Source organism: Falco peregrinus, chromosome 10, assembly GCF_023634155.1.
Source record: "Falco peregrinus isolate bFalPer1 chromosome 10, bFalPer1.pri, whole genome shotgun sequence".
NCBI lineage: Eukaryota > Metazoa > Chordata > Aves > Falconiformes > Falconidae > Falco > Falco peregrinus.
The window spans coordinates 24,711,325-24,726,524 of record NC_073730.1 but is presented as its reverse complement, the minus strand read 5'-3'; the positions used below and the strand labels follow the sequence as shown (position 1 = coordinate 24,726,524).

The 15,200-nt window shown below is 39.9% G+C and overlaps 1 protein-coding gene across 9 annotated transcripts in view; it reads right to left on the bottom strand.

Annotated features, from left to right (window-relative positions):
- Window positions 1-15,200, bottom strand: part of MAST2 (microtubule associated serine/threonine kinase 2) — a 194,335-nt gene that overhangs the window by 175,575 nt on the left and 3,560 nt on the right. The gene's annotated exons all lie outside the window — the stretch shown is intronic.

Below are 15,200 nucleotides of genomic sequence, written 5' to 3'. Positions count from 1 at the left end.
TAAAGTGGTTTTACATGAAAAAAAAACCCAAACTTAATTTGGATTTGAAATAGAATCCTCATTTAGCTCCGAGCCACTCATTCTCAGCCTTTCTTAGGCCCCAGCTCCTTTTAATCATGAAATCTTCTGCCACCTTGTAACAGTCAATAACTTTGTTATTTGTTTGAGGGACAGAAGTGCTTTGCTCCACATCTGCTCAGGCAGTACACCTTTCACAAGTTGAGAGGTACTGTACTGACACAAGTGCTTTCTCTGGTTACAGTTAGATATTCAGTCACCCGCATTGTCTAAACCAGATCAAGAGAGAGACCTGGGTAACTTGAAGTAGGTCAGTTCACTTAGCCAGCTCATCACACAGCTGCAAACAGTTGTGTTGGTGCAAGAGCGTGGGAAGCAACAAGTGATGTGGGGTAAAGAAAACTGCTTGAGCTGAAAACTGCTTTAATCTTAAGGTCCCTCACACATATCTTGGAGCAAAGAACCTCAGATTTTCTCTTGCCTCTGACCTTTTCCAAAGGTACTGAAGACCTTCATTTCCAATAGCCTATACTTCTGTCATTTGGAAAGCTGAACAGACATCTACCACACTTTCTGTTTGTACCTGAGAGTAAGCAAAGTACTTTTAAATTACGACATTAGCAGTCCCCCAGCATGTGTTTGACAGCTGCAGAGGCCTGGGCAGAATCTTTGGTGTTAGTATTTGGGATGGCAGAATGTGGTTACGTATTATACATGTCTGTAAGCAGACATACAGAAATATACACACACTTTTAATATGGCCTCTCCTAAATACCTGTAACATCTAAAATCTCTCATGTCTTTCCCAACTGTAACAGTCCAAAATTACCGTACAAAAAAAAAAAAAAAAAAAAAAAAAGGACACTCCAGGTTACAAGCGAAACAGTTAAAAATCTCATCCATCATACCCGCTCACACTCCTAATGGTTCAATTCCAACAAATGTTCCCTACATCCTTCAATATTAAGCTGCTTCCCTGAAACTAGTCGTACGTGTTGAAAGGCCCTACGTTGCTATGGGTTATCGCTGCAGTCCATGTACTGCCTGCTTACATAAATCCCTAGAAAAGCCAGCTTTCTTCCCCACTCTCACCCTGTATGGGCCATTGCCATGACTGTCTTGCCTTCATCAGTGCATTTAGATTCCCTTAGGAAGGAGAAGCACAGTCCTGCTCATTTGGCTGATGTAGCAACTCTAGTTGGTCTGCGTTCAGCTGAGTCAGGGCAGGGGGAGGAAGAGGGCAGGCAGAAGAGTAAGGAAAGGCATTGAAGTTGGAAACAAAAGTACTTTAAGTCCTGTTACAAGCAATTCCTGTATTTTATAACCTTCCCCCCCCCCCCCCCAAATATATAGACATTCACATACCCTACCAACCAAATAACAGGCCTGCTTCCCTACCATTCCCCTTCCCCTCTAGGCAGAGTCTCTTACTCAGTTCTGCTTCAGATTTCTTCTTGAGTTACAGTACACAAGCTTCTTAGATCTGATAACATATTAATTAAAAGTAGTCCAACTGAAGGAGCATGTGGAGCACCAACACTGAAGAGCACACCTACTTCTACCACAGTATCTGCTCAGCTACGCCATCCTGCCTACATCAGATCAACCCAACTGTATATGCTACTTCCCAAAACATCATTCCATATGCATTTCTTCAACAGCTGTGCTCACTTTAAGCAACTCCTCCCCACCAGGACTTGGACCAGGAAAATACGAAAGGAATAACGGAAAGGTAACAGCTTCCCACACTCACCAAAGAACCTAGGTTGTCTTCTACAGGAGATAGGATTAGTACACATTACATATGGAAAATTCTTTCTAATCCCTTTTTTTGTTAAGTACATTGAACACTTGGGCAGTATTCAGAAGACTACACACCTGTTGAATGTACGGAAGAAAGGGACACCAATCACACTTTGCAGGCTTATATACTGTTAAACTCACTTTTCAAATATTAAAAAAAAAAATCCAATGCAATGTTCTGAAATAGTCTATTATGTTTTAAAAAATACTAAGTACAACACAGCCAGTTTAAAATTTAATTTCCTAAGAGCTAAGCCTATCTTATGTCAGCAAAACAATGAGGGAAAGTTTTAACTTGACAATAATAGAGTTGTCTTTCACAAGACTGTAATTTATTTCACTCATCCATCAAAACCTAGCTTTAATATTGCAATTCACAGACGAACTACATGGAAATAGTGGTGGTTTATGTTACCACCCTTAAACAAGGAAGGAAAAAAAAAACTACAGGAAGAGATCTTTCCTTGCCCTTGCCCCAAAGCAAGACGCAATACATACAAAGGACAGAAAAATCTTACACAACACTCCAGATCAATGGATAAAGAAACTCTTTGCAGTGACAGAGCAAAATTTTGCTTACATGCTTTCAAATTACTAAATTAAGAGTACCAGAGCAAGTGGCTGAAGAACAGACTATATGGCACATATCGCCAGAATTTTAAGGACTCCACTTGCACTTTTGAAAAGAAAAAATTCTTGCAGCTTTAAAATTTAAAGCATTAGCAAGCATGTAACAAACACTTTGCTCACAGTGTGATGAGGACTGTGAGCCTCTCTCCATTAATTTTGTTTCAAAGGTGACAGAAAAAGAATTTACTTTGGCCTTGTGGCTTTTGCCACAAGCTAAAAATCAGGTTCAGACAGACAGATGAATCCTGTAAAACTTAGGGCTGAAGATAAAACCATCACACAATCTTGATTTTCTAGGCAAAGATTATTCCTATCAGTCCCTGTAAGGGTATACAAAAGTTTGCTCACATAACTTGAAACAGTAGGATGTGAAGAAGCATAGCCAAAGCTTTTCTTGAATAGCAAGAGGTTCTGCATATTTCAGCTCAGTCACTTTCCACGCTTGCACAGAAAAAGTTCAAGTAGTTGTGGTACTGTGCAAATATATACAAGTCTGTTTTCTCTTGCCTGAAATCTCACACAGGGACTATTAACACTCAGCAAGATGGGAGAACCACACAGATTGCAACAACAGCAGCAGACAAAAGACGAGAAACTAAATGCACTTCCTGATGTGTAAGATTACACTAATATCCCATGTCAAAATCCTGATCTGGTAATTTCAGAATACTGCCACAAGGAACCTTCTCAGTCATCTTTTTCTATTCCTTTACCATCGGTATTCTGAGTATTTAAAATACAAAAAGGTTGTATAGAGCAGGGAAATTAACTCCTAGCCAGATAAAAAAAACATGAACTCTATAATTCATCTTCTGTACATTTGAGTCCTGTCTGCTGTAAGGATTAAAAGAATTATGACCCAAAAAACCTGATTTGTAATAAAATTTGGTGTTACAAGATACCAGTAACACCTTCTTTCTGAAGATTTTCTTCCATTAAGCTCAGAAGATGTGCCAAGCATGTGATGTGTCCCAACACTACTGACTGGTATTACTGCAAGTTCTCTTCAGCATCCTCTGCATTATCAAATAATTATTTATCTTCTATGTTCTCCTCTATTAGAACTTATACAAGTACGGATGTATGCTTAGATTTGCTAAAGACCTTACATAATACATGACATCAACAAGCCAAAACTTTTCTTGTTTGCCAGTTTCTTACAGATTTATTCAGATTATGCAGAAAAAACTGCATTTAACACCTTTTATTACAATTGTGCTGTAAGAAAGACTAGGACGGGAGCTGCTTAAGGAACCAGGCAAGCAGCTGTGCTTAAGCTGCTGTGCGAGCAAAGGGACCTATGATTTCATATTGGATATAAAAAGGAGGAGAATCACCAGAACATTCTGCAGAGTACCTTGATTCCCTGCAACACTGATGCTAATTTTTTTTTCAATGAGTGAGCTTTCAGATTTCCAACTGTCTTTGTTTTTGCTCACATTACAAACATTGTCTCACTGTCATTCACAGGGGAAGAGCAAAACAACATAAAATACCTAATTATACCTGTGTAAATTTTGTTTAATGCCTATAGACAATGTTACAATCAAGTTAATTTCATTGGGAATGTAAACTCCCTCTGTTTTTCTACAGAGATGAACAAGACATACTGATAGGTTAAAAGTTCATTCAATTTACATAAACAAAGAATTGCTTCATAGCAATAGGACCTGGAAGAGAGTTTAACCTAATTTTACATATTACAGACAGGAATCTCTGGGTCACATTTCAAAAACTGAAAAGTTATCTGTATTAATATTTGATTCTCAACCCAAAACAATATAGAATTCTCTACGTCTGAGGCACAAAGAAAATATATTTAAAATTAAAATACTAGCTGAAAAGACAAAATTTGGCAAGTGAACAATACTACAGTGTATTAAAATGTGCATGCTGTATAGAAATAACTTATTTACTAATAGTGCAGAGTTCAAATCTTTTGAAAAAAGCACTTTTCAAAGAAAAATGTTAAGGGTCATTAAGTTTGAAGTACAGTCTCAAATAAAAGTCTCCGTCGGTCCAGTATGTGATACAGCCCTTACGAAACCATCCCAAGACTAAGGGAGATAGAAGAGAGAAATCCATGCCCAACTGCTGTTCTAAAGCTTGTTTCAAATGAAGTTGCCTACAAAGAAAAGTAAAAGTTAAGTCATGAACTGAACTTTGGTGGGAACCACTCAGGTGAGTTAAAGGAGCTTTTCTAATCAGACATTCAATGACTACTTACAGATGTTCAATACAATTTTAAGACTTAATCTTAATTAGTAAAGCTCACTTGAATAGCACCCACTGCACCAACAGAAAAGTATGAAACCAGAAAACATTACAGGAATCCTCTTCAACCACACTACTTTTTTGCCCAGGATGCTTTTATGTATCACAGTTATGACCTGAATAGTAGTAGTAGTGGAATCGTCTGTAGTTAAGACAGAGGTAAAGTGGCAAAATAAAATCTAACAAGGCACAACAGTCTGCTAAGAATTACAAGGCTATTTGTTCATGTACATGACGAAGAAAGACCAATACACGTGTTAACCTGGTGTTATCATCACTAAGGAAGATCAATGTTTGCAGCAGGAAAAAAAATTACTCTTTTTGTTTGTGACAGTGAAATTCCAACCCTTTGGCATCAATATTTTTGTCTCCATGAACCATCCGGAGTCTTCGCACTTCCTACCACAAATGAGATAAGCACATCAATACACAGCAAAAATAAGAAGCACTTAGGTGAAGCTTTCCTGAGAACAGGTTTTCCCTAAAACTCAACAGCAGAGCTGCACATATGGAACAGGGGAAAAAAATTATCAATTATAAGACCGTAAATAAAACTACCAATGGCTTTAGACCTACAGGAAATGAAGTTAACCTTTAGAAACACATAAAAAACACTTAATCCTTGGCTTTTTTTAACAGAAATCACATAAAATGGCAGACAAAGATAAACCAGTTAACAATCCTCATCAATGTCTGCACAAAGAAATGGAGTCTCTATAGTCTGGCACAAAAGCTTCTCCTCACCAAGCAGCATAATACAGTTCCATCACAAAGAAACAACAGCCAAATTTTTTTCAAGGACATGTATTTCTTCCCTTCTGCTTTAGAACAAAAACAATGCCCAACTGTTAGGTTTATGAACATCACCAGGCCTCAAGCTCAAACTGAAAGACTGCAGTCAGCAGACACTTCTGCTAAAGTTCGGCTAAACTGGCAAAACAATGCTGTAAACAGACTCTCCTCTCTCCTAAAAACAGGGATCAATGCAAAGATCAACGAACACAAAAATAACTAACTGAATGCTAAATTTAACTTTCAGGATCATGTATTTTTGCCATCTTCACCCTGCACAGGTCCAATGTAAGATATCTAATAAAACAAGAGAAAGACATATTGCTACTAATATGTCACTACATCCATCTATGCCTAAATGCTTAAACATCTAAATGCTTACAGTCACTGCATTAACTATATAACTCATTCATAAGCTTTCCTCTAAAACAGTGACTGTTACTTATTTATTTGTACTCTCTGATCTTCTGGTGCTGTCCAGAACACTTAACATCAGTCCTGACCACTTGACTCCCTTCTAACATTCTCTTCTAAGGCTCCATATTAAAATGTGGTTTTTATGATAATACAGTAATTACACTAAAATACAGTAAATACACTAAAGATTGAATGGTGTGATTTTAGTGGCTAATAAACCTGTTTTAACTATTAAACATTTCATTTTTGAGAATGTGTTTCCTTGTTTTGGGGCCTTACAATGGCTTCTTTAAAATAAAGCTGGGCTCTCCATTTCAAATGGCAAAAACTAGTCATAAAACAGCGGCTGCTAGCCCCTCAGCTGGTCCTCAGTGAACAGAGGACATGCAACTGCCAGGGGAGTAACAGAACATAACAAAAACAAGGCAAAACATTAAATTATTTCACTGTCTATCAGTGCATTTTTTCTAAGTAGCTCCACAAGTCTCCATTACATAGTCTTTTACAGTACTGCCATTCCAAGAGTTTAACACTTTGCTTGCATTAGTTGGGTTCCTTGGGTCTTGTACATGCTTCCTTAGAAAGCTCTGAAAGCCACATAAAGAAAAAAGATATCTGTGCAGTTTTGCGATTTGCTTTGTAATGGCAAACTGTATTATAAGAAAGAGTGCAAAGAAGTGTGATTTGGTGATTCCAAGCTGTATGTTCTTCAATGCAAAGAGAAGGCAACCCCGAGTTTAGTATCTGGGATAACTGGAAATCAACATGCACAGGAAGACAGCCTTCCTGAAAACATGGAACCACACTTAAACCATCTGTAGAGTGTAACTCAGGTGTGTACGCAGTCCTTCTGTTTGTGTACGACTCTCAGTGACATGAAAAAAACATTCATAAGCAGCAGTACCAAGTTCCAGTTATTATACATAGTACCAAGAAGGCATATTAGAAAACTTTGGTTTTAAATCATTCTTATTGAGCTCAAAGGATGACAGCTGTGTATTTGAAGGATAAAAGAAGAACATGCTTGAGTGTCAATTAATCAATCTGACAAGTACTAAGTTTCATTTTCAAGCTTCCTGAAATGCAGCTACAATGTTTTCACAAGTCTTCATCCCACAGGCAGTACTGAACCCCCCTCACTCTTTAGTGGATGGACCTTTTGCACTTAAGTTTTTGTTTGGTTGGATGAAGAAAAGACAACAAAGCGTCTCAAGTTTGTTGCACAACTGCACACCTAATTCAGTCTTTAGTAAGAGTGCTTCCTATGTGCTGCAATTTGTTTGATTCTAACCATTCTGTACTTCCTCTTCTATCATGAAAGAAAAACTGGTCTACGAGCTCTTCCACCACATCCGACGGGAAAAATCAACAGGAATGGCACAACCTACAACCTTTTTTTTTTTTTTAATCCTGATGTACTAGCAGTTAACATACTAAAGTGATAAATGCACATAGTGTATAAAGAGCTAATTTCCATAAGACAGCTCACAATCACTGCAAGAAGTTAGGGCCAGCAGAATGTGGCCTCATATCAGCAACAAATTTAACTGTTACTGGAAATCTGTCTTGAATGGATGGCTGGATGTTTAGACAACGTGCAGATAATGGAAGCAGCACTCCAGAAGTGTACTGAGATTCAGCTTCTTATTATAACTACTGTTAAGTATTTTTACTATTAACAGAATCAGCTGAGATGCCACACACCTATAACAAGAGTTTCAGAAATACTAGCATGACACAGTAAAGGCCAAAAATATCAATCATCCAAATGTCATTCAATTAAGTAGTTAAATAACTTATTATGGCTTTGTACTGTTGAAAATGTTTATGGTGGATTACCTGTCAAAATATGTGGTAAAAAACATTACAGAAAATCTTCCTTTATAGACAGTTCACGAAGACGTGTGTAGACTGAAACTGAATCAGAAATTACATTTCAAAAATTCTTAAAACCCCCCACAGTCCAACCTTAACAGTGCCACCTGCTTCTGGAAATTTTAACAGGTAGATGGAATGTTTTAAAGCATCATCTTCCTTTTACATTCATGAAAATCCAGACCAGTTAAAGGTTTTAGAAAGTATTTTATTGTTAAATTGTTTACTATACTTACAACATGATAAAAATATTTATGATGCAGTTGTAATAGCAAAGGCATGATTGTTTCCTGGCAAGAAAGAGAGCATCATCCTGTTTTCCATGTAAATAATGGACCTCCATTAATGCTAGAGCAACTCCAAATAGCAAAAAAATGACATGCTAGATTTTTTAATTATTGCAGTCTTGAACCCTTTTCCCTCACTGCACTGTAATGTGTATTTGTAAAATTTGAAAATAATTTCTGACAGATTGCTAGTTTTAGGGTTCACAGGACCTAAGCTGTAAATTAGATAATACACTATCACAGAAAACACAGCTTGGAGGAAGAGCAAGTAATAAAAGAAAAAAAAACTGTTTTAAAGTCAACAACTTCTTCATCACTTCTTCAACTACTTAAACACAAACCAAACAAGGTCTTCAGATCTTTTTACTGCAGTGAGATATGAGAGCATCAACGTCCTACAGCCTAGAGTGACATCTATCAATACATTTAAAAAATGAGCGCTTTTTCCCCACCTGAAACAGATTTTTCTACTTCCTAGCAAAAAAGTAGAAGTTTTCTGAGTGATCATGGACTCAGCTTCTTCCTCCAATAGAGCTGCATTTTCACCAGGGTTCAAATAGTGCTACATCATTACAAAAAGACACTAATCACAGCACATCATTATTTGATGTGGAAACGAAATTAAGACTCTACGTGCTCTATTTAGCTACTGTAGTTCTTGAGGAACTAGGTCTTGATGGATGACAAAGCTTTTTGGTTTAGTCTCAAACAGTTCACTGACCTGGTGGTCTTCCCTGCTTCCTTAGCTTCAGCGACTCAGGTTCCATGAATAAGAATTAAGTAAGAGTAAAAAAAACACTTTTAAATAGATATCTATCATCATATGTATAATAATCCACTGCATCTCATTTAAGCACCAAAGTTACGTTGGCTTATGGAGCACAACAGGGAGCTCAGGCAATAAAAATAATTTATCAGATAAAAATAAAGAATTGCCTCTTCTAGAGGCTCTAGAACTGCCTTGACAGACAGGACAACATTCACATTCTTTGTGCTGCAAGAAGGCATATCAGCTTGCTCAAGAAGTAAGTCAACTTCTCGGTGTAAACTCAGTAATGCATACCCATTGCTCCAACACAACACACGCTGGAATTACTTGGTTTCCCGAAGCATACAGTCATGAATATATCCACAGTCGGAGTGCTCCGTACATGCCTAATCCTAGCCTTGGACAACAGCCTACTGTTATCCCCTAGCGCTCTGCAACAAATATTAAGTAGCAGCAGCTTTTCCCTTCAAGCTAGTAATTGATTATTACAGAGGCAAGTAGTCCCACACCAAATTCAGCCACTTCTGATAGAAGACTTCTCTTGGCCCCTTCGCCTCTATAAACCTTTTGGACAAGAGATGCAGTGCACTGCTAAAGTCAGATGCAAATCATCAGCAACGTGAACACCTATATAATCATAATCCCTCCACTGCCTGCTCTGCTATTCTAATATGCAAGATATAAACTTAATGTGGCCAATACAAGATATTTACTCTTACTCTTCACTTGTGACAGGAAACTTGAAATCTCACACACGCAAGCTGAATCATCTAAGCTGCTGATGCAATGCCTACCTACTTATTGATTTACACAAATCAATTTAAACAAATTAAGTTTATCCATTAATGTTCTACTTTGAGAGAAGTGATGTTTTTATTATATCAGGCCAGAGAAGTGCCATATGCCCTTCAGTGCAATTTTGCCATTATCTAACACTAGATGAATCTTTTGGCTCAATTCTGTTATTATCTACGAGGCACGCTGCAGAATTGATCACTTGACCCTATGCCCCTTTGCTTGCTTTTAAATGACTCTTTTCTTCAGTCACTTCCCCCCACCACACCCCAACTTCTAAACATTACTGTGAACATACAGGTGAGCTCAGAGTGACATGCTGCCAGCAGCTACCGTTGCTGATCGATCAAAATACAGAAAGGCAAAACTATGGCTAATGAAGGCAGCAAGCAGGAGTAGCTCTGGCACCAGAAAGAATCAGTTTATGGAAGGTAGGGAGACAGACCTACAGGACACTGACAAGTTTGTTCTTTCTGGCTTCTTTTCTTGCGTTCTTGGGAAAACTCTGCACTAGGTAAAAAGCTGGCTGCACAGCCGAGCCCAAAGGTGGTGGAGGATGGAGTTACATCCCGCTGGCAGCCGGTCACAAGGGGTGTTCCCCAGGGCTCAGCGCTGGGCCAGGCCTGTTCAGTGTCTTTATCAATGACCTGGGGGGGGATCGAGCGCACCCCCAGTCAGTTTGCGGACAGCACCAGGTTGGGTGGGAGTGTGGATCTGCTGGAGGGCAGGAGGCTCTGCAGAGGGATCTGGGCAGGCTGGACCGATGGGCCGAGGCCAGTGGTGTGAGGGTCTACAGGTCTCAGTGCCGGGTCCTGCGCTGGGGTCCCACCAGCCCCACCAGCGCTACGGGCTGGGGCAGGGGGCTGGGACTGCCCGGTGGGAAAGGGCCTGGGGGGGCTGGTGGGCAGCCGCTGAACAGGAGCCAGCGGTGTGCCCAGGTGGCCAACAGCACCCTGGCTGGTATCCAAACCAGTGTGGCCAGCAGGACCAGGGCCGTGATTGTCCCCCTGCTGCACCTCGAATCCCGTGTCTGGGTTTGGGCCCCTCACTACAAGAGGGACACTGAGGTGCTGGAGCGTGTCCAGGGACGGGCAGCGGGGCTGGTGAAGGGTCTGGAGCACAAGTCTTGTGAGGAGCAGCTGAGGGCTTTTTTGGCCTGGGGAAAAGGAGGCTGAGGGGAGACCTTATCACTCTCTACAGCCCCCTGAAAGGAAGGAAGCTGTAGCCAGGTGGATGTTGGGCTTTTCTCCCAGGTAACAAGCAATAGAACAAGAGGAAACAGCCTCAAATTGCACCAGGGGAGGCTTACGCTGGCTATTAGGAAAAATTTCTTTACTGAATGATCAGTCAAGCATTGGAACAGGCTGCCCAAGGAAGCAGTGGAATCACTATCCCTGGAAGTGTTTAAAAAACGTATAGGTGTGGTGCTATGGACATGGTTTAGTTGGACTTTACGATCTTAGAGGTTTTTCCAAACTAACTGATTCTATGAAAAGGACAGAGGAGAAAACAGACACAGAACCATATATGTCATAGGGAACAGCTCCTTCCACAGCTATGCTCTGGCTTTTTCACTGCCTTTATTTCTGCACAGAGAAGGGGATAAACGTAAGAAATTAAACTCTGAGGATGAGTAAGAATGCCTGGAAGCTAACCATACACTCTGGACTCTGGTTCACCATATTAGAAGCTTTACAGGCTAGAATCTTCTTATTAGAAAAACCACCCACTTCTTTTTTGTTCTCTCCCTGTCATGAGAAAAAGAGCTAGATAGCAACAAAGAAAGAGATGAGAAAAGGAAGTCGGAGGTCTACAAACAGTAACCGAGTTCTTTTAATGGTAAGTCACATCAACAGCTCATAATTTAGGAGTCTTTACCAATGTCTTCCTTAAGACTTTCTTTAGTTCCCTTAACGAAATGAGCACGGGACAGAACTGCCCTAATATCAGCCCTAAACAGCAACAATATCCCAAAACAGGTAACTAGAACTATTTATGTGAACAGACGGTTCCTGATCTTCTAGAAGTCAGTAGCACTCCGTCCCTCTTTCAATAAGAGGGAGCAACGATACTTACAAAACACGTTTGGTTATGTTTAATTTATATCTGCTTTTACAGAATCTGTAACATGAATAATAAAAATTATACTTTATTGCATTGCTAGCGATACATCCATTTGGTTCTGCTTATTTGCTTGAATTTTGGAAGTAAGCTTCCATCTTCTTCTGATTCAGTTTCATCCCAGCTTGTAGGTTTTGATATGAAGTTAGAAGAAACAGCTTTGAGTGTTGTGAGCTGTTAACCATAGGGTCCATGGCTGGGGGAGCAGAACAGGAGCTGCAACAGAGCACTGATCAGCAGCCTGAGAGACAGAGGTGTACAGAAAGCTCAGAAGCAAGGTGTCAGCTGAACTCCAAAAGCTTGCTTCTTCACCTATCAAACAAAAGGGAAGACTCATAGTAGAAATAACCAAACTGTTATGCAGTCTACATACAGGGCTCATCGCAATAGAGGTACTGCCTTTAATAGCACTGACGGCGACTAGAGGAAAAAGAAAACACAAGAGGTAACACTTACTATATTTGAAGGATAGAAGTTCTGATCACGAAAAAAATAAAAGATCTCTTGAATTTCCAGGCTTGCCACGCAGCAAGGAAAGCATGGTAACAGCTTCTTTGCAGCTGTGAAGGCAAAATAAATCTGACTAGCACTCTGGGGTTTGGACAGTTTCTCCCTGCTGGTCACTGACTGCTTTCCAAAAAAGCGAACAGGGTGAGAAGTCAGTGGAAAAGATCCTTTGCCATTTCTTGCAAAAAAAAAAACCCAATCAAATACAACCAACAACGTGAAAGGGGGGATAAACTTTCTAACCTAATGTTTGGAAGTAGTCTTGGACAGATTTGCACGATGTCCTGAATACAGGGAGTAGAAATATCCACACAAGCATAATGTTACAAAACCCTCTGTCGTATGACACACCCAACTGTGGTAATGCAATCCCTGAAATTGTAAAAAGACAAGTATTAAACAGTAGTGGAGAAATAACCTTGTCTGTGAACACACTACTGCAGGCTGCTGCCAGAATACTACATCTTTTTGGTGCACACAGTCCAAGAACTATTGGGGGGAAAGCGCAAGCGCTAGAAGCAAAAGAACTCAGTGTCTCTGTTCCAACTGAAGTTAGATTTTACATTTCAAATACTTATACATGGAAAAGATACCAGATAGTAGAAAACTTTTACTGTCTGTGCTAGCATAGGCATATTCCACAGCTGAAAGTTGGACATTAGACAAAACAAGCCTTGAAGTAAGATGCGGTTTAGTTTCCTAACTGCAGGAATAATTAAACATTGGCAGAGCTTTCCGAAGAGGTGACAGACATGCCATGATCTAAGGCTAGGATAAGATCAATTTCTAAGAGAAATGTTTTGATTTATCTTTCAGGAAAGCTCCTGCACATGCGGGGAAATTATACTGGATAATCACAGTAATCCGTTTTGGCTTTGGCACGTACAGATCTACAAAGTTTCAGACACGCGGAGAGAAAGGAGTACTTCTGCTACTCTCAGAAAGTTTGCAGCACTACAGTTCCAAATGTCCCTAATAGCTAAATGACTTGATTGTCAGTCAGTTACCTTACTAGCTCAGAAAATACTTTCTATCCAATGCAGAAATGACAAAATGTACTGCCTGGGGAACACGCAAGACCTCCCTTCTTCAGGCACCTCAAAATTTACACCTGGAGATAGTCTACTGCACTGACTGCCCTACAGAAAGGGCTCCCCCAGCACAAAACTAACCTGGACTAAGGAGGTTTTTCATTCTTCTCTGTTACATATGCAGCTTGCCTGTTGGCTTCAGCTGAACATTTCCCATACAACAAACATACATGCAGCAGGGGAGCCTCCAGGTTTAGCAATATTTCAGTCCAACTCTGCAGCAGCCAAGTTAAAATTACATGAGACAAAGGGTGCATCTAATCCAAAATCCTGCCTCTGCAACTTGCAAGTCCCTCTACCAGCCCCTTGAACCGCTTGCTGAGATTCTGCTACTGTTGTCCCTTTCATCTCTTTATCACAAAGCCATGGAACCTGCTCATAAATCCCCTCCTAGCCCTGGTCATCCATAGCAAGAGGAGAGAGAAGCTTGACAGAAATGAAGGTAAAATGGTGACAAGCATGGGATCTGTTTCTGTTCCCTCACCCTGTCATATCTCCCAGCAAAGTACCACTGGGCAGCACCCACCAGTTCCCTAAATGCCTTTAGAGCAAAGAACACTGTTCAGGGATACTTGGTGCCCTCTATTTTTACTTTTTTGAGCTTCAACCTCCAACCCCCTAGACCTGCCACAAAACTTCAGCTTTCCTCGCATCTGTTTACTACCCCCTCTGCTTTCAGAGGAAGACAGGATTTAGATTTGTTAGGGACAGGCTAACACCCAACTCCTTATGGAAAAAAAAAATTATAAAACCAGCAACACATTCTCTATGGACAAGTAAAGGGAAGTATCATGAATTTGCCGCATTCTAATGTTCACCTAGATGATAGTTAATTTCAGCTGTCTTCCTTAGGTGGATGCAGTCTGCCTGTTTCATAACCTTCACTAGATACCTCCTCCTCCAAATCCTTTTTGAATCCATTACACCCCTTGGCAAAAAAAATAAATCGTACATGAGTTACTTTCTGCATGAAGATCTGCCTCTTCTTAAGCCTGACTCCTAGCTTAATACCAAAGGAAACAGCCTGCTGCTGTTCGCTATCTACCCGCCACACACCAGCTACAGTCTTGCATACTTCCATCACAAGCCCCTTAAGTCATATCTTCCAGACACTGAAGAATCCTTTATGTGAGAATTCTGACATCTACTTGAAGTGGAAAATGCTAATTAAAACCCAACAAACATGGGAAAGATCCATGTGAAATCTTTCACAATAAATACAATGTCTCAGACTGACTGTGTATGCATGATATGAAAACAATCTAATCCTTATAATATACCTCTGGATGAGGGTGACTGTCATTCATAAGCAATGACAACTTTCACCCCAACTTTCCATTTTTCTCCTTCAGTGCGGGCAGCAAACATACGATGATTAAGCAGATACTTTATGGAAATGCAAGTGGGTTGTGTTTGACAAAGACGCCCTCACCCAATGAAACTGAACTGTCACAGGATAATAAGGACAATTCAACTATGAATTAATGATTAACAGATAGGAAATAAGAAGTTGAAGCAATTGGCCCTCTACCCAAAAAAGAAGAATCACCAGCAGAGTCCCACAAGGATCTGTTCTGGGATCAACACCTTCAACAATTTTAAAAAAATCTAGCAAAGAAGCTTAACATTTACATGACAGAGTTTGCTGACATGCTTAAAGTTACTCAAGGTTGTAAAAGCAATGGCCAAAGATCTGAAGATGACTACCTTAATCTTACTGTTTAAAGTGGGCTGTAAAATAGCAGGTAAGTTTAAATGTAGAGAAATGTGAAGTGATGCACAGCGTAAAAAAAACATCCTAAACTTATACACACAATGACA